The following is a 21569-nucleotide window of genomic DNA, read 5'->3' as shown; positions in this document are numbered from 1 at the left end:
AAGGTGACTCGACATTGTATAAGTGATTCTCATGCTTCTATCGTAACTCGAAATCAATTTTGCATTCTATGCTATGTTGCACGTGGAATAGGAGCCGTATGGAAGAGGGGATAGTTTTGGTAACCCTAGAGAGTTCGTGCTGAATCCGATGTGCACTAGGGATAGTGATCTTTGGCATATGCGGTGCCCACTCATATCAACTGGGCGGTTGAGCTTCACCTGCCACATCGGGTGTACCGCCAGTTTGGTTTGTTCCAGCCACACGTGCCGGAGTGGGAGGACATGGACAAGTTGCTACACTTGTAAGATATAATTAACCTTGAGCACTTACCAGCTTCTCGGCGGTTTTAATGGTGCTAATATTCTGTTTCTAACTTGTAGGTTTGATAGGAGAAAGCAGCGGAAGGTCAAGGATTGGGACAGGCATCACAGGAAGTATATCATACAGTTCGCGCTTAGTGTGGAGCAAGCTAAGGCTGGAAAATGAGCCCAACGTCGTGAGCACTGCCCGATCGCGTTCAACAACCATCTCACATGGTTTCTTGCAAGTACCCGTGTGGAGGTATGCAAGCCGGCGTATGCTGAGGAGATTTTGGAAGATCCCACCGTCTTCAATGAGCTAACCCAGCACTAGTACAACAAATTAGTCAGGGAAGGCACCTCAGTCCCTTCAGCTCCAATGATAAACTTTGTGGTATTTCCCCTTTTTGCTTTCCCATTCGCACTATCACATCTTCGCTTGCCTAACACGTTAATGCCCTTTCTGTTCATAGCGTGCCCAGATCAAAAAAGCAGCTGATGAGACCGAGACTATTCTGGAGACAACCCCGGTTGGGAAAACCGATGGGGAAGGTGCACTTCGAGCATTCATTAAGGTTCACATCTCCTTCAATTGTCCATGTAACATGTGTTGCTACGTTCGATATCTCATTCACTTGTACATGTTGCAGCACCAGGGCCAACGGTTAAGGCGGCTATCGAACCTTGTCGGTTGTCGTGACCCCGAGTATGTATCACCTCAACGGTCTAGGTTGGCGACACCATCAGATCCCACTTCTGGCCATGGTGCTCCTTTGGAGGACGAGGATGTGGGTGTGGTCACCCAAGAGGTATGGCAATAGCATATATTCAATTATTGATGCATTGCTAACTTTATCCTCACACACGGTCTTTTACATATCGTTTGTTTTTGTAATAGGTTGCTGATGACATGACCTTGGAGACCTATTAAGTTCGGTCAGCATACGAGTTAAAGCCTATGAGGGGAATCAATAAATACACACCTGGAAACTTCACCCAAAGAGGCAAGAGGATGGCGGCTTTGGATGCCTATGTGGATGAGGTGGACGAACCGGAGCGGGAGCCGGAGCGGGTTGCTCTTCCTAGGAAGGCGAAGAAGATATCCTGCAGGAGGGGGGGAAGGAGCCAATAGGCGCGGAAGGAACTAGTCGTCGTCCTCTATTTGTTATGTAACTCGTCTAGTGGGCGTTTTTCTTATGTGAAACTTGTTATGTCGTTGAACTTGAAGTGGTGGTAGCTCTTAGTAATGTTGAACTTGAAGTGATTGTATCTCCTAGTAATGTTGAACTTGAAGTGAGGATCACTCTTAGAAATGTTGTCTTTATTGAAGTTGAAGAGGTGTTGAAAATGTCATAATGATGATCATTACTGTTTATTCTGTGATGCAAGTATATGTGCCTGAAAATGTGCCTGAAATCACCCAGTTTGAGGGACAAAAAACACTAAGTGTTGGTGCAGCGCCTGAGAGCTGGGCGTTGCACTGTATAGTGTGGCGCCTCAGAGCTAGGCGCCACACCAGGTTGTATCTGGCTGTAATTTCTGTTGCTCTCTGGTTAGCTCTACCCAGGTGTTGCACTGCATGGTGTGGCGCCTAGCTCAGAGGCGTTGCATGCCTAGGTAGAGCTAACCAGAGAGCAACAGAAAGTTTGGGCCCCCAAATTTGCTAAGTGTTGGTGTGGCCTCGAGCACAGCGGCGCCACACTATATCGTGCAACGCCTAGACCAGAGGCGTTGCACAATACAGTGTGACACCTACGAGCTTGGCGCCACACCAACACATAGCGAATTTTTGGCCCCAAACTGAGTGTAATCTTTGTGTTGCTCTCTGGATAGCTCTACCCAAGCGTGCAATGCCTCCGAACTAGGCGCCACACCATGCAGTGCAACGCCTAGCTCTGAGGCGTTACACGCCTGGGTAGAGCTAACTAGAGAGCAACAGAAACTACAACCAGATACGACCTGATGTGGCGTGATAACCCACAGGTATAGGGGATCGCAACAGTTTTCGAGGGTAGAGTATTCAACCCAAATTTATTGATTCGACACAAGGGGAGCCAAAGAATATTCTCAAGTATTAGCAGTTGAGTTGTCAATTCAACCACACCTGGATAACTTAGTATCTGCAGCAAAGTATTTAGTAGCAAAGTAGTGTGGAAGTAACGGTAAAAGTGGCAAAAGTAACAGTAGCAGTTTTGTAGTAATTGTAACAGTGGCAATGGAAAAGTAACTAAGCGGAGAACAATATGTGAAAAGCTCGTAGGCACTGGATCAGTGATGGATAATTATGTCGGATGTGATCATTCATGCAATAGTTATAACATAGGGTGACACGGAACTATCTCCAGTTCATCAATGTAATGTAGGCATGTATTTCAAATATAGTCATACGTGCTTATGGAAAAGAACTTGCATGACATCTTTTGTCCTACCCTCCCGTGGCAGCAGGGTCCTATTGGAAACTAAGGGATATTAAGGCCTCCTTTTAATAGAGTACCGGACCAAAGCATTAACACTTAGTGAATACATGAACTCCTCAAACTACGGTCATCACCGGTAAGGATCCCGATTATTGTCACTTCGGGGTTAACGTATCATAACACATAATAGGTGACTATAGACTTGCAAGATAGGATCAAGAACTCACATATATTCATGAAAACATAATAGCTTCAGATCTGAAATCATGGCACTCGGGCCCTAGTGACAAGCATTAAGCATAGCAAAGTCATAGCAAAATCAATCTTAGAACATAGTGGATACTAGGGATCAAACCCTAACAAAACTAACTCGGTTACATGATAAATCTCATCCAACCCATCACCGTCCAGCAAGCCTACGATGGAATTACTCACGCACGGCGGTGAGCATCATGAAATTGGTGATGGAGGAAGGTTGATGATGACGATGGCGACGGATTCCCCTCTCCGGAGCCCCGAACGGACTCCAGATTAGCCCTCCAGAGAGAGTTTAGGGCTTGGCGGCGGCTCCGTATCGTAAAACGCGATGAATCCTTCTCTCTTATTTTTTTTCTCCCCGAACACGAATATATGGAGTTGGAGTTGAGGTCAGTGGAGCACCAGGGGGCCCACGAGGCAGGGGGCGCGCCCAGGGGGTAGGCGCGCCTCCCACCCTCGTGGACAGGGTGTGGGCCCCCTGGCCTTGATTCTTTCGCTAGTATTTTTTATATATTCCAAAAATATTCTCCGTTGATTTTCAGGTCATTCCGAGAACTTTTATTTCTGCACAAAAATAACACCATGGCAATTCTGCTGAAAACAGCGTCAGTCTGGATTAGTTCCATTCAAGTCATGCAAGTTAGAGTCCAAAACAAGGGCAAAAGTGTTTGGAAAAGTAGATACGATGGAGACGTATCAACTCCCCCAAGCTTAAACCTTTGCTTGTCATCAAGCAATTCAGTTGACAAACTAAAAGTGATAAAGAAAAACTTTTACAAACTTTGTTTGCTCTTGTTGTTGTAAATATGTAAAGCCAGCATTCAAGTTTTCAGCAAAGATTATGAACTAAGCATATTCACAATAACATTTAGGTCTCATGTTTACTCATATCAATGGCATAATCAACTAGCGAGCAATAATAATAAATCTCGGATGACAACACTTTCTCAAAACAATCATAATATGATATAACAAGATGGTATCTCACTAGCCCTTTCTAAGACCACAAAACATAAATGCAGAGCACCTTTGAAGATCAAGGACTGACTAGACATTGTAATTCATGGTAAAAGAGATCCAGTCATAGTCATACCCAATATAAATTAATAGTAATGGATTCAAATGATAGCGGTGCTCTCCAGCTGGTGCTTTTTAATAAGAGGATGATGACTCAACATAAAAGTAAATAGATAGGCCCTTCGCAGAGGGAAGCAGGGATTTGTAGAGGTGCCAGAGCTCGATTTTGAAATAGAGATGAATAATATTTTGAGCGGCATACTTTCATTGTCAACATAACAACCAAGAGATCTCAATATCTTCCATGCTACACACATTATAGGCGGTTCCCAAATAGAATGGTAAATTTTATACTCCCCTTCCACCAACAAGAATCAATCCATGGCTTGCCCGAAACAACGGGTGCCTCCAACTAACAATAGTCCCGGGGGAGTTTTGTTTGCAATTATTTTGATTTGATTTGATTTGCTTAAAGCATGGGACTGGGCATCCCGGTGACCAGCCATTTTCTCGTGAGTGAGGAGCAGAGTCCACTCCTCTTGAGAATAACCCGCCTAACATGGAAGATACAGACAACCCTAGTTGATACATGAGCTATTCGAGTATACAAAACAGAATTTCATTTGAAGGTTTAGAGTTTATCACATACAAATTTACTTGGAACGGCAGGTAGATACCGCATATAGGAAGTTATGGTGGACTCATATGGAATAACTTTGGGGTTTAAGGGATTGGATGCACAAGCAGTATTCCCGCTTAGTACAAGTGAAGGCTAGAAAAAGACTGGGAAGCGACCAGGTAGAGAGCGACAACAGTCATGAACATGCATTAAAACTAATAAACATTGAGTACAAGCATGAGTAGGATATAATTCACCATGAACATAAATATCGTGGAGGCTATGTTGATTTTGTTTCAACTACATGCGTGAACATCTGCCAAGTCAAGCCACTCGAAATCGTTCAAAGGAGGATACCACCCTATCATACCACATCACAACCATTTTAATAGCATGTTGGCATGCAAGGTAAACCATTATAAACTCCTAGCTAATTAAGCATGGCATAAGCAACTATAATCTCTAATTGTCATTGCAAACATGTTTATTTATAATAGGCTGAATCAGGGATGATGAACTAATCATATTTACAAAAACAAGAGAGGTCGATTTCATACCAGCTTCTCTCATCTCGATCAGTCCATCATATATCGTCATTATTTCCTTTCACTTGCACGACTGAACGATGTGGATAATAATAATAGTGCATGTGCATTGGACTAAGCTGGAATCTGCAAGCATTTAATTCAAGGGAGAAGACAAGGTAATATAGGCTCTTGGTTAAATCAACAATAATGCATATAAGAGCCAATTCGACATTCTAATCATGGTCTTCTCCTATCGATGCCCAAGGAAAAGAAATTAAAACTATTTACACGGGAAAGCTCCCAACAAGCAAAAGAAGAACGAGAAATCTTTTTGGGTTTTCTCTTAATTATTACTACTACAGGCTTGGAAAGTAAACTAGCTAAAAGCTGCAACTGATTTTTTGGTTTTTCTTAAGGTTTTTCAAACACACAAGAAGAAAACAGGAAAAAGAAAATAAACTAGCATGGATAGTACAATGAAAACGTATGAGCACCGACAACTAGAATGAGTGTGTGAACATGAATGTAATGTCGGTGAGAAATACGTACTCCCCCAAGTTAGGCTTTTGGTTGTCCTTGAATTTTACCTTAGGGTGCCTTGGGCATCCCAAGCTTAGGCTCTTACCACTCCTTATTCCAAAATCCATCAAATCTTTACCCAAGGACTTGAAAACTTCACAACACAAAACTTTAACAGAAAAACTTATGAGCTCCGTTAGTATAAGAAAATAAACCACCACTTTAAGTTACTGTAATGAACTCATTCTTTATTTATATTGGTGTTAAACCTACTATATTCCAACTTCTCTATGGTTCATACCCCCCCCCCCCCGATACTAGCCATAGATTCATCAAAATAAGCAAACAACACACGAAAAACAGAATCTGTCAAAAACACAGAACAGTCTGTAGTAATCTGTATTAAACGCAAACTTCTGTAACTCAGAAACATCTACCAAAATAGGACGACCTAGATAATTTGTTTATTGATCTAGTGCAATTGGAATCAGTATTTTATCACTTTCTAGTGATTTTTAACAATTGTTTTTGTGAGCAGAAAGTTTCTGACTTTTTCAGCAAGATCAAATAATTATCACCCAAGAAGATCCTATAGGTTTTACTTGGCGCAAACACTAATTAAAACATAAAACCACATCTAACCAAAGGCTAGATGAATTATTTATTACTAAACAGGAACAAAAAGCGAGGAACAAAAATAAAATTGGACTGCCTCCCAACAAGCGCTATTGTTTAACGCCCCTAGCTAGGCATTTTTTTATTGCAAGGATAATTCAGAAAACTGATAAAAAAATACTATTTTTGCTTTATTTAATCTAAGTAACAGAAAGTAAAAGGAGGGTACAGAGAGTTGTGCTTTCTAACTTCATCCATCTAATGTCATCAAAAGGAATCCACTAACAAGGTTGATCAAGTCTTGTTAACAAACTCATTCCGAATTGCATGAAACCGAAGAATTTTCGAATAGCACTAGGTTACCTCAACGGGGATATGCACATCCCCAACAATAAGAATATCATATTTCTTCTTGACAGTAGGAAGAGGAAATTCAAAACCTCCAATAGTAATAGTTGAAATTTTTCCAATAGAATTGATACTGTGGACTTGAGGTTGTTTCCTTGGAAAGTGTACCGTATGCTCATTACCATTAACATGAAAAGTGACATTGCCTTTGTTGCAATCAATAACAGCCCCTGCAGTATTCAAAAAGGGTCTACCAAGGATAATCGACATACTATCGTCCTCGGGAATATCAAGAATAACAAAGTCCGTTAAAATAGTAACATTTGCAACCACAACAAGCACATCCTCACAAATGCCGACAGGTATAGCAGTTGATTTATCGGCCATTTGCAAAGATATTTCAGTAGGTGTCAACTTACTCAATTCACGTCTATGACATAAAGAGAGAGGCATAATACTAATACCGGCTCCAAGATCACATAAAGCAATTTTAACATAGTTTCTTTTAATGGAGCATGGTATAGTTGGTACTCCTAGATCTCCTAGTTTCTTAGGTATTCCATCCTTAAAAGTATAATTAGCAAGCATGGTGGAAATTTCAGCTTCCGGTATCTTTCTTTTGTTTGTAACAATATCTTTCATATACTTAGCATAAGGATTCATTTTGAGCATATCAGTCAAACGCATACGCAAAAAGATAGGTCTAATCATTTCAGCAAAGCACTCAAAATCCTCATCATCCTTTTTCTTGGATGGTTTAGGAGGGAAAGGCATGGGTTTCTGAACCCATGATTCTCTTTCTTTACCATGCTTCTAGCAACGAAGTCTCTCTTATCATAACGTTGATTCTTTGATTGTGGGTTATCAAGATCAACAGCAGGTTTAATCCCTACATCATTGTCATTGCTAGGTTGAGCATCAACATGAACATCATCATTAACATTATCACTAGGTTAATGTTCATTACCAGATTGTGTTTCAGCATCAGAAATAGAAATATCATTGGGATTCTCAGGTGTGTCAACAACAGGTTCACTAGAAACATGCAAAGTCCTATCATTTTTCTTTTTCTTCCTTTTAGAAGGACTAGGTGTATCAACATTAGTTCTTTGAGAATCCTGCTCAATTCTCTTAGGGTGGCCCTCAGGATACAAAGGTTCCTGAGTCATTTTACCCCCTCTAGTCATAACTCTAGCAGCATTATCATTATTCTTATTATTTAATTCATTGAGCAAATCATTTTGAGCTTTAAGCACTTGTTCAACTTGAGTGGTAACCATAGAAGCATGTTTACTAATAAGTTTGAGCTCACCTTTAACTCTAGACATATAATCACTCAAGTATTCAATCATATAAGCATTACGTTTTAATTGTCTACCAACATAAGCATTGAAGTTTTCTTGTTTAACAATAAAATTATCAAAATCATCTAAGCATTGGCTAGCAGACTTGTAACGAGGAATATCACCTTCATCAAATCTATAGAGAGAATTTACCTTTACTACCTATGTCGGGTTATCAAGACCATGTGTTGCCTCAATAGGTGGTAAATTAAGACCATGTATTTCTTCAATAGGAGGTAAATTCTTAACATCTTCAGCTTTTATACCTTTTTCTTTCATAGATTTCTTTGCCTCTTGCATATCTTCAGGACTGAGGAATAGAATACCCCTTTTCTTCGGAGTTGGCTTAGGAGTTGGTTCAGGAAGTGTCCAATTATTTTCATTAGTCAGCATATTATTCAATAGCAATTCATCTTGATCAACAGTTCTTTCCCTAAAAACACAATCAGCACAACTATCCAGGTGGTCTCTGGAAGCATCGGTTAGTCCATTATAAAAGATATCAAGTATTTCATTTTTCTTGAGAGGATGATCAGGCAAAGCATTAAGTAATTGGAGATGCCTCCCCCAGGCTTGTGGGAGACTCTCTTCTTCAATTTGCACAAAGTTATATATTTCCCTTAAAGCGGCTTGTTTCTTATGAGCGGGGAAATATTTAGCACAGAAGTAATAAATCATATCCTGGGGACTACGCACACAACCAGGATCAAGAGAATTAAACCATGTCTTAGTATCGCCCTTTAATGAGAACAGAAATAATTTAAGGATATAATAGTAGCGAGTTTTCTCATCATTAGTGAATAGGGTGGCTATATCGTTTAATTTAGTAAGATGTGCCACAACAGTTTCAGATTCATAGCCATAGAAAGGATCAGATTCAACCAAAGTAATTATCTCAGGGTCGACAGACAAATCATAATCCTTATCAGTAATAAAGATAGGTGAAGTAGCAAAAGCAGGGTCATATTTCATTCTAGCATTCAAAGATTTTTCTTTCAGCTTAGCTAATAATTTCTTAAGATCATTTCTATCATTGCAAGCAAGAAAGTCTCTAGCAGTTTCTTCATCCATAACATAGCCCTCAGGCACAACAGGCAATTCATATCTAGGGGGAGAATCTTCAACATCACTTTCATCAATATTATCAGTTTCAATAATTTCATTCTCTCTAACCCTAGCAAGTTGTTCATCAAGAAATTCACATAGTGGCACAGTATTATCAAGCATAGAAGTAGTTTCATCATAAGTATCATGCAAAGCAGAAGTGGCATCATCAATAACATGCGACATATCAGAATTAATAGCAGAAGCATGTTTAGGTGTCGCAAGCTTACTCAAAACAGAAAGTGAATCAAGTGCAAAGCTAGATGGCAGTTCCTTACCTCCCCTCGTAGTTGAGGGATAAATTTTAGTTTTCTCATCTTTCAAGTTCCTCATAGTGACCAGCAGATATAAATCCCAAGTGACTCAAAGAATAGAGCTATGCTCCCCGGCAACGGCGCCAGAAAATAGTCTTGATAACCCACAAGTATAGGGGATTGCAACAGTTTTCGAGGGTAGAGTATTCAACCCAAATTTATTGATTCGACGCAAGGGGAGCAAAAGAATATTCTCAAGTATTAGCAGTTGAGTTGTAAATTCAACCACACCTGGATAAATTAGTATCTGCAGCAAAGTATTTAGTAGCAAAGTAGTATGGAAGTAACGGTAACAGTGGCAAAAGTAACAGTAGCAGTTTTGTAGTAATTGTAACAGTGGCAACGGAAAAGTAACTAAGCGGAGAACAATATGTGAAAAGCTCGTAGGCATTGGATCAGTGATGGATAATTATGTCGGATGCGATCATTCATGCAACAATTATAACATAGGGTGACACAGAACTAGCTCCACTTCATCAATGTAATGTAGGCATGTATTCTGAATATAGTCCTACGTGCTTATGGAAAAGAACTTGCATGACATCTTTTGTCCTACCCTCCCGTGGCAGCGGGGTCCTATTGGAAACTAAGGGATATTAAGGCCTCCTTTTAATAGAGTACCGGACCAAAGCATTAACACTTAGTGAATACATGAACTCCTCAAACTACGGTCATCACCGGTAAGGATCCCGATTATTGTCACTTCGGGGTTAGCGGATCATAACACATAATAGGTGACTATAGACTTGCAAGATAGGATCAAGAACTCACATATATTCATGAAAACATAATAGGTTCAGATCTGAAATCATGGCACTCGGGCCCTAGTGACAAGCAGTAAGCATAGCAAAGTCATAGCAACATCAATCTTAGAACATAGTAGATACTAGGGATCAAACCCTAACAAAACTAACTCGATTACATGATAAATCTCATCCAACCCATGACCTTCCAGCAAGCCTATGATGGAATTACTCACACACGGCGGTGAGCATCATGAAATTGGTGATGCAGGAAGGTTGATGATGATGATGGCGACGGATTCCCCTCTCCGGAGCCCCTAACGGACTCCAGATCAGCCCTCCCGAGAGAGTTTAGGGCTTGGCGGCGGCTCCGTATTGTAAAATGCGATGAATCGTTCTCTCTTTTTTTTCTCCCCGAACACGGATATATGGAGTTGGAGTTGAGGTCAGTGGAGCACCAGGGGGCCCACGAGGCAGGGCGCGTGCCTCCCACCCTCGTGGACAGGGTGTGGGCCCCCTGGCCTTGATTCTTTCGCCTGTATTTTTTATATATTCCAAAAATATTCTCCGTTGATTTTCATGTCATTCTGAGAACTTTTATTTCTGCACAAAAATAACACCATAGCAATGCTGAAAACAACATCAGTCCGGGTTAGTTCCATTCAAATCATGCAAGTTAGAGTCCAAAACAAGGGTAAAAGTGTTTGGAAAAGTAGATACGACGGAGACGTATCATGGCGCCTAGCTCTGAGGCGTCCCACTGTATATTGCAATGCCCAGCTTGCAGGCGTTGCAATATACAGTGTGGCCCCTCAGTGTTAGGTGCCACACCAACACTTAGCGATTTTTTGCCCCCAAATTGGGTGCAAAGTTTCTGTTGCTCTCTGTATAGCTCTTACCAGGCGTGCAACGCCCTCGAGCTAGGCATCGCACCACGCAATGCAACGCCTAGCTCGGAGGCGTTGCACGTCTGGGAAGAGCTATCCAGAGAGCAACAAAAACTGCAACCAGATACAGGCTGGTGTGGCCCTAGCTTCGAGGCGCCACACTATACAGTGCAACGCCTCTGCGCTAGGCGTTGCACTTGGAGTTAGCAATTTTTTTGGCAAACAGAGAACTGTGAAGACAACATATGCACACAGAGTAGTGTGATGACGTGCAGTTGGATTGATAGCAAGCAGACAACTGTGAAGACAACATATGCACAAAGTACTTCACGACACATAGTAGTTCTTAACACATAGTACTTAACCTTGAGGAGTATTTCATACAAACCAAATCGAGGAGGAAATACATAGTACTTCAAGATACATATTAGTTCACAACCAAATTGAGGAGGAGTCCAAAATACATAGTAGTTCACAACCAAATCGAAGAGCATAGTTTAGAGGATAACACGGTCATAGTCCACAAGCAAATTGAAGATGACATAGCTCTATTGCGTAGAGCAAGGCCCCTTTCCCTTCTTCTTCTTCCTCTTCCTCCTCCCTTTTCCTTATGCGGTGACCCTCATTAACCACCCTCTCCATGAATATCTTGTCCTCCCTCTCTTTTTTTATCTTCGAATGCCCAAAGTTTCAAGGTTCTTTCTTCAAAATCCTTGAGACGCTTCTTCTGTGCCTCCTCACATTTCCTCTTCAACGCATGCTCCCTAGCACGACACTCATAATCTGCTCTCTCTCATTCCTTCCTCTTCTCTCCGAGCTCCTCTTCCTTCTTCTTCTTTAGTGCGGCTACATCCTCCTCTCTCAGCTTCTTCGCAGCCTTCTCCCACCATCCCGCCATCTCACATTCGCCATCCTTCTCCTCCACTCCCATCATTGTTGGTTTGTTGGGTTGAGAAGCCGCCATACCTACAATGAGTGAAACATAATAGTTAGTAATGACAATAAGAACAAATGGAAGAACATGTACACTGCAACATATTAGTGAATAAGGACAACAAGAACATATGAAAAACAAGAACATATGAAACATTATAGTTAGTGAGCAACTTACGGAAATGGTCCATCAGGTATCCAAACATTCCTCTATAATGACCTTGCCCAAGACCACCACCACGGCCAAGACCATCACCAAGGCCAAGACCATCACCAAGGCCAAGACCACCACCACGAGCTCTAGCACCACCACAGCCTCGACCACCACCACGAGCTCTACCACCACCACGGCCTCTTGTAAGTCCTAGTTGCCTCCCTCTTTGTTGCCTAGATCCTATTTGGCTACCACTTGGTTGCCTTGGCACTTGTTGGCTACCACTTGGTTGGCTACCACTTGGTTGCCTTGGCACTTGTTGGCTACCACTTGGTTGCCTTGGCATTTGTTGGCTACCACTTGGTTGGGTCGGCACTTGTTGGCTACCACTTGGTTGGCTACCTTATGTAGCTCCTTGTTGGCTTGTGCTTGCATCATTTCTCTTGGACCTTTTTCTTGTTTTCGCACATTTTCCTTTGTTGTGGCCATGACCTTGGCATTCCCCACAACAGGAGCTCTCACGAGGCTCTTGGAATTGGTCATTGCCCGATTTGCGGCGGCCACCATGGCCCCATCCGTCCATGTCGCCTCTAAGACCCTAGAGGCAATAATAAAGTTATTATTTATTTCCTTATATCATGATAAATGTTTATTATTCATGCTAGAATTGTATTAACCGGAAACATAATACATGTGTGAATACATAGACAAACAGAGTGTCACTAGTATGCCTCTACTTGACTAGCTCGTTAATCAAAGATGGTTATGTTTCCTAGCCATAGACATAAGTTGTCATTTGATTAACGAGATCACCTCATTAGGAGAATGACGTGATTGACTTGACCCATTCCGTTAGCTTAGCACCCGATCGTTTAGTATGTTGCTATTGCTTTCTTCATGACATATACATGTTCCTCTAACTATGAGATTATGCAACTCCCGTTTACCGGAGGAACACTTTGTGTGCTACCAAACGTCACAACGTAAATGGGTGATTATAAAGGTGCTCTACAGGTGTCTCCAAAGGTACTTGTTGGGTTGGCGTATTTCGAGATTAGGATTTGTCACTCCGATTGTCGGAGAGGTATCTCTGGGCCCACTCGGTAATGCACATCACTATAAGCCTTGCAAGCATTGTGACTAATAAGTTAGTTGCGGGATGATGTGTTACGGAACGAGTAAAGAGACTTGCCGGTAACGAGATTGAACTAGGTATCGAGATACCGACGATCGAATCTCGGGCAAGTAACATACTGATGACAAAGGGAACAACGTATGTTGTTATGCGGTCTGACCGATAAAGATCTTCGTAGAATATGTGGGAGCCAATATGGGCATCCAGGTCCCGCTATTGGTTATTGACCGGAGACGTGTCTCGGTCATGTCTACATAGTTCTCGAACCCGTAGGGTCCGCACCCTTAACGTTATGATGACAGTTTTATTATGAGTTTATGTATGTTGATGTACCGAAGGAGTTCGGAGTCCCGGATGAGATCGGGGACATGACGACGAGTCTCGAAATGGTCGAGACGTAAAGATCGATATATTGGACGACTATATTCGGACTTCGGAAAGGTTCCGAGTGATTCGGGTATTTTTCGGAGTACCGGAGAGTTACGGGAATACGTATTGGGCCTTATTGGGCCATACGGGAAAGAAGAAAAAGGGCCTCAAGGGTGGCCGCACCCCTCCCCTTGGTCTGGTCCGAATTGGACTAGGGAAGGGGGGCGCCCCCTTCCTTCCTTCTCTTTTTCCCTTCCTCTTTTCCTATTCCATATGGGAGGTGGAATCCTACTAGGACTAGGGAGTCCTAGTAGGACTCCACACTTGGTGCGCCCCCTCCTAGGGCCGGCCTCCTCCTCCCTTGCTCCTTTATATACGGGGGCAGGGGGGCACCCCAGAGACACAACAATTGATCCTTGAGATCTCTTAGCCGTGTGCGGTGCCCCCCTCCACCATATTACACCTCGATAATACCGTTGCGGAGCTTAGGCGAAGCCCTGCGTCGGTGGAACATCATCATCGTCACCACGCCGTCGTGCTGACGAAACTCTCCCTCAACACTCGGCTGGATCGGAGTTTGAGGGACGTCATCGAGCTGAACGTGTGTAGAACTTGGAGGTGTCGTACGTTCGGTACTTGATCGGTCGGATCGTGAAGACGTACGACGACATCAACCGCGTTGTGATAACGCTTCCGCTGTTGGCCTACGAGGGTACGTGGACAACACTCTCCCCTCTCGTTGCTATGCATCACCATGATCTTGCGTGTGCATAGGAATTTTTTTTGAAATTACTACGTTCCCCAACAGTGGCATCCGAGCCTGGTTTTATGCGTTGATGCTATGCACGAGTAGAACACAAGTGAGTTGTGGGCGATATAAGTCATACTGCTTACCAGCATGTCATACTTTGGTTCAGCAGTATTGTGAGATGAAGCGGCCCGGACCGACATTACGCGTACGCTTACGCGAGACTGGTTTCACCGTTCGGAGCACTCGTTGCTTAAAGGTGACTGGCGGGTGTCTGTCTCTCTCACTTTAGTTGAACCGAGTGTGGCTACGCCTGGTCCTTGCGAAGGTTAAAACAGCACCAACTTGACAAACTATCGTTGTGGTTTTGATGCGTAGGTAAGAACGGTTCTTGCTAAGCCCGTAGCAGCCACGTAAAACTTGCAACAACAAAGTAGAGGACGTCTAACTTGTTTTTGCAGGGCATGTTGTGATGTGATATGGTCAAGACATGATGTGATATAATGTGTTGTATGAGATGATCATGTTTTGTAACCGAGTTATCGGCAACTGGCAGGAGCCATATGGTTGTCGCTTTATTGTATGAGATGCAATCGCCATGTAATAGTTTTACTTTATCACTAAGCGGTAGCGATAGTCGTAAAAGCAATAAGTTGGCGATACGACAACGATGCTACGATGGAGATCAAGGTGTCGCGCCGGTGACGATAGTGATCATGACGGTGCTTCGGAGATGGAGATCACAAGCACGGTGCTTCGGAGATGGAGATCACAAGCACAAGATGATGATGGCCATATCATATCACTTATATTGATTGCATGTGATGTTAATCCTTTATGCATCTTATCTTGCTTTGATTGACGGTAGCATTATAAGACGATCTCTCACTAAAATTTCAAGATAAAAGTGTTCTCCCTGAGTATGCACCGTTGCAAAAGTTCTTCGTGTTGAGACACCACGTGTTAATCGGGTGTGATAGGCTCTACGTTCAAATACAACGGGTGCAAAACAGTTGCACACGCGGAATACTCAGGTTAAACTTGACGAGCCTAGCATATACAGATATGGCCTCGGAACACAGAGACCGAAAGGTCGAGCGTGAATCATATAGTAGATATGATCAACATAGTGATGTTCACCATTGAAACTACTCCATCTCACGTGTTAATCGAACATGGTTTAGTTGCTTTGGATCACGTAATCACTTAGATGATTAGAGAGATGTCTGTCTAAGTGGGAGTTCTTAAGTAATATGATTAATTGAACTTAAATTTATCATGAACTTAGTCCTGATAGTATTTTGCAAATTATGTTGTAGATCAATAGCTCGCGTTGTTGCTTCCCTGTGTTTATTTTTTGTTCCTAGAGAAAAATTATGTTGAAAGATGTTAGTAGCAAAGATGCGGATTGGATCCGTGATCTGAGGATTATCCTCATTGCTGCACAGAAAAATTATGTCCTTGATGCACCGCTAGGTGACAGACCTATTGCAGGAGCAGATGCAGACGTTATGAACGTTTGGCTAGCTCAATATGATGACTACTTGATAGTTTAGTGCACCATGCTTAACGGCTTAGAATCGGGACTTCAAAGACGTTTTGAACGTCATGGACCATATGAGATGTTCCAGGAGTTGAAGTCAATATTTCAAGCAAATACCCGAGTTGAGAGATATGAAATCTCCAACAAGTTCTATAGCAAAAAGATGGAGGAGAATCGCTCAACTAGTGAGCATGTGCTCAGATTGTCTGGGTACTACAATCGCTTGAATCAAGTGGGAGTTTATCTTCCAGATAAAATAGTGATTGACAGAATTCTCTAGTCACCATCACCAAGTTAGTAGAACTTCGTGATGAACTATGGTATGCAAGGGATGACGAAAGTAATTCCCGAGCTCTTCGTGATGCTGAAATCGACGAAGGTAGAAATCAAGAAAAACATCAAGTGTTGATGGTTGACGAGACCACTTCAAGTGTTGATGGTTGACGAGACCGCTAGTTTCAAGAAAAGGGCAAAGGGAAAAAGGGGAACTTCAAAAAGAACGGCAAGCAAGTTGCTGCTCAAGTGAAGAAGCCTAGGTCTGGTCCTAAGCCTGAGACTAAGTGCTTCTACTGCAAAGGGACTGGTCACTGGAAGTGGAACTACCCCAACTATTTGGTGGATAAGAAGGATGGCAAAGTGAACAAAGGTATATTTGATATACAGATTATTGATGTGTACTTTACTAGTGTTTATAGCAATCCCTCGGTAATTGATACTGGTTCAGTTGCTAAGAGTAGTAACTCGAAATGGGAGTTGCAGAATAAACAGAGACTAGTAAAAGGCGAGGTGACGATGTGTGTTGGAAGTAGTTCCAAGATTGATATGATCATCATCGCACACTCCCTGTAATTTCGGGATTAGTGTTGAAACTAAATAAGTGTTATTTGGTGTTTGCGTTGAGCATGAATATGATCTGATCATGTTTATTGCAATACGGTTATTCATTTAAGTTAGAGAACAATTGTTGTTCTGTTTACATGAATAAAACCTTTATGGTCATACACACCAACGAAAATGGTTTGTTGGATCTCGATCGTAGTGATACACATATTCATAATATTGAAGCCAAAAGATGCAAAGTTAATAATGATAGTGCAACTTATTTGTGGTACTGCCGTTTAGGTCATATTGGTGTAAAGCGCATGAAGAAACTCCATACTGATGGGATTTTGGAATCACTTGATTATGAATCACTTGATGCTTGCGAACCGTGCCTCATGGGCAAGATGACTAAAACGCCGTTCTCCGGAACTATGGAGAGAGCAACAGATTTGTAGGAAATCATACATACAGATGTATGTGGTCCGATGAATATTGAGGCTCGTAGCAGGTATCATTATTTTCTGACCTTCACAGATGATTTGAGCAGATATGGGTATATCTACTTGATGAAACACAAAGTCTGAAACATTTGAAAAGTTCAAAGAATTTCAGAGTGAAGTGGAGAATCATCGTAACAAGAAAATAAAAGTTTCTACGGTATGATCACAGAGGTAAAATATTGAGTTACGAGTTTGGCCTTCAGTTAAAACAATGTGAAATAGTTTCACTACTCACGCCACCTGGAACACCACAGTGTAATGGTGTGTCCGAACATCGTAACCGTACTTAATTAGATATGGTGCGATATATGATGTCTCTTACTGATCTACCACTATCGTTTTGGGGTTATGCATTAGAGACAGCTACATTCACGTTAAATAGGGTACCATCTAAATCCGTTGAGACGACGCCTTATGAACTGTGGTTTGGCAAGAAACCAAAGTTGTCGTTTCTTAAAATTTTGGGGTTGCGATGCTTATGTGAAAAAATTTCATCCTGATAAGCTCAAACCTAAATCGGAGAAATGTGTCTTCATAGGATACCCAAAGGAGACAGTTGGGTACACCTTCTATCACAGATCCGAAGGCAATACATTCGTTGCTAAGTATGGATCCTTTCTAGAGAAGGAGTTTCTCTCGAAAGAAGTGAGTGGGAGGAAAGTAGAACTTGATGAGGTAATTGTACCTGCTCCCTTATTGGAAAGTAGTTAATCGCAGAAACCAGTTTCTGTGACGCCTATACCAATTAGTGAGGAAGTTAATGATGATGATCATGGAACTTCAGATCAAGTTATTACTGAACCTCGTAGGTCAACCAGAGTGAGATCCGCACCAGAGTGGTAGGGTAATTCAGTTCTGGAGGTGATGTTACTTGACCATGACGAACCTACGAACTATGAGGAAGCGATGAGGAGCCCAGATTCCGCAAAATGGCTTGAGGCCATGAAATCTGAGATGACATCCATGTATGAAGAACAAAGTATGGACTTTGGTTGACTTGCCCGATGATCGGCAAGCAATTGAGAATAAATGGATTGTCAAGAGGAAGACGGACGCTGATAGTAGTATCACTATCTACAAAGCTAGAATTGTCGCAAAAAGGTTTTCGACAAGTTCAAGATGTTGACTACGATGAGAGTTTCTCACTCGTATCTATGCTTAAGTCTGTCCGAATCATGTTAGCAATTGCCGCATTTTATGAAATCTGGCAAAGGGATAAACAAAACTGCATTCCTTGATGGATTTATTAAAGAAGAGTTGTATATGATACAACCAGAAGGTTTTGTCTATCCTAAAGGTGCTAACAAAATATGCAAGCTCCAGCGATCCATCAATGGACTGGTGCAAGCATCTCGGAGTTGGAATATACACTTTGATAAGTTGATCAAAGCATATAGTTGTATACAGACTTGCGGTGAAGCCTGTATTTACAAGAAAGTGAGTGGGAGCACTACAGCATTTCTGATAAGTATATGTGAATGACATATTGTTGATCGGAAATAATGTAGAATTATTCTGCAAAGCATAAAGGAGTGTTTGAAAGGAGTTTTTCAAAGATAGACCTCAGTGAAGCTGCTTACATATTGAGCATCAAGATCTATAGAGATAGATGAAGACGCTTGATAAGTTTTTCAATGAGTACATACCTTAACAAGATTTTGAAGTAGTTCAAAATAGAACAGTCAAAGAAAAGAGTTCTTGCCTGTGTTACAAGGTGTGAAATTGAGTAAAGACTCAAAGCCCGACCACGGCAAAAGATAGAAAGAGAATGAAAGTCATTCCCTATGCCTTGGCCATAGGTTCTATAAAGTATGTCATGCTGTGTACCAGATCTATTGTATACCCTACACTGATTTTGGCAAGGGAGTACAATAGTGATCTGGGAGTAGATCACTGGACAGCGGTCAAAATTATCCTTACTGGAATAAGGATATGTTTCTCGATTATGGAAGTGACAAAAGGCTCGTCGTAAAAGGTTACGTCGATGCAAGTTTTGACACTAATCTAGATGACTCTAAGTCTCGGTCTAGATACATATTGAAAGTGGGAGCAATTAGCTAGAGTAGCTCCATGCAGAGCATTGTAGACATAGAAATTTGCAAAATACTTACGGATCTGAATGTGACAGACCCGTTGACTAAAATTATCTCACAAGCAAAACATGATCACACCTTAGTACTCTTTGGGTGTTAATCACATAGCGATGTGAACTAGATTACTGACTCTAGTAAACCCTTTGGGTGATGGTCACATGACGATGTGAACCATGGGTGTTAATCACATGGTGATGTGAACTATTCATGTTAAATCACATGGCGATGTGAACTAAATTATTGACTCTAGTGCAAGTGGGAGACTGAAGAAAATATGCCCTAGAGGCAATAATAAAGTTATTATTTATTTCCTTATATCATGATAAATGTTTATTATTCATGCTAGAATTGTATTAACCGGAAACATAATACATGTGTGAATACATAGACAAACAGAGTGTCACTAGTATGCCTCTACTTGACTAGCTCGTTAATCAAAGATGGTTATGTTTCCTAGCCATAGACATAAGTTGTCATTTGATTAACGAGATCACCTCATTAGGAGAATGACGTGATTGACTTGACCCATTCCGTTAGCTTAGCACCCGATCGTTTAGTATGTTGCTATTGCTTTCTTCATGACTTATACATGTTCCTCTGACTATGAGATTATGCAACTCCCGTTTACCGGAGGAACACTTTGTGTGCTACCAAACGTCACAACGTAAATGGGTGATTATAAAGATGCTCTACAGGTGTCTCCAAAGGTACTTGTTGGGTTGGCGTATTTCGAGATTAGGATTTGTCACTCCGATTGTCGGAGAGGTATCTCTGGGCCCACTCGGTAATGCACATCACTATAAGCCTTGCAAGCATTGTGACTAATAAGTTAGTTGCGGGATGATGTGTTACGGAACGAGTAAAGAGACTTGCCGGTAACGAGATTGAACTAGGTATCGAGATACCGACGATCGAATCTCGGGCAAGTAACATACTGGTGACAAAGGGAACAACGTATGTTGTTATGCGGTCTGACCGATAAAGATCTTCGTAGAATATGTGGGAGCCAATATGGGCATCCAGGTCCCGCTATTGGTTATTGACCGGAGACGTGTCTCGGTCATGTCTACATAGTTCTCGAACCCGTAGGGTCCGCACGCTTAAAGTTACGATGACAGTTTTATTATGAGTTTATGTATGTTGATGTACCGAAGGAGTTCGGAGTCCCGGATGAGATCGGGGACATGACGAGGAGTCTCGAAATGGTCGAGACGTAAAGATCGATATATTGGACGACTATATTCGGACTTCGGAAAGGTTCCGAGTGATTCGGGTATTTTTCGGAGTACCGGAGAGTTACGGGAATACGTATTGGGCCTTATTGGGCCATACGGGAAAGAAGAAAAAGGGCCTCAAGGGTGGCCGCACCCCTCCCCTTGGTCTGGTCCGAATTGGACTAGGGAAGGGGGGCGCCCCCTTCCTTCCTTCTCTTTTTCCCTTCCTCTTTTCCTATTCCATATGGGAGGTGGAATCCTACTAGGACTAGGGAGTCCTAGTAGGACTCCACACTTGGTGCGCCCCCTCCTAGGGCCGGCCTCATCCTCCCTTGCTCCTTTATATACGGGGGCAGGGCGGCACCCCAGAGACACAACAATTGATCCTTGAGATCTCTTAGCCGTGTGCGGTACCCCCCTCCACCATATTACACCTCGATAATACCGTTGCGGAGCTTAGGCGAAGCCCTGCGTCGGTGGAACATCATCATCGTCACCACGCCGTCGTGCTGACGAAACTCTCCCTCAACACTCGGCTGGATCGGAGTTCGAGGGACGTCATCGAGCTGAACGTGTGTAGAACTCGGAGGTGCCGTACGTTCGGTACATGATCGGTCGGATCGTGAAGACGTACGACTACATCAACCGCGTTGTGATAACGCTTCCGCTGTCGGTCTACGAGGGTACGTGGACAACACTCTCCCCTCTCGTTGCTATGCATCACCATGATCTTGCGTGTGCGTAGGAAATTTTTTGAAATTACTACGTTCCCCAACAGGTTTGTTGGGTTGAGAAGCCGCCATACCTACAATGAGTGAAACATAATAGTTAGTAATGACAATAAGAACAAATGGAAGAACATGTACACTGCAACATATTAGTGAATAAGGACAACAAGAACATATGAAAAACAAGAACATATGAAACATTATAGTTAGTGAGCAACTTACGGAAATGGTCCATCAGGTATCCAAACATTCCTCTATAATGACCTTGCCCAAGACCACCACCACGGCCAAGACCATCACCAAGGCCAAGACCACCACC

This window comes from Aegilops tauschii, chromosome 5, assembly GCF_002575655.3.
Source record: "Aegilops tauschii subsp. strangulata cultivar AL8/78 chromosome 5, Aet v6.0, whole genome shotgun sequence".
NCBI classification, from domain to species: domain Eukaryota; kingdom Viridiplantae; phylum Streptophyta; class Magnoliopsida; order Poales; family Poaceae; genus Aegilops; species Aegilops tauschii.
Note: the sequence above shows the minus strand (reverse complement) of the source record.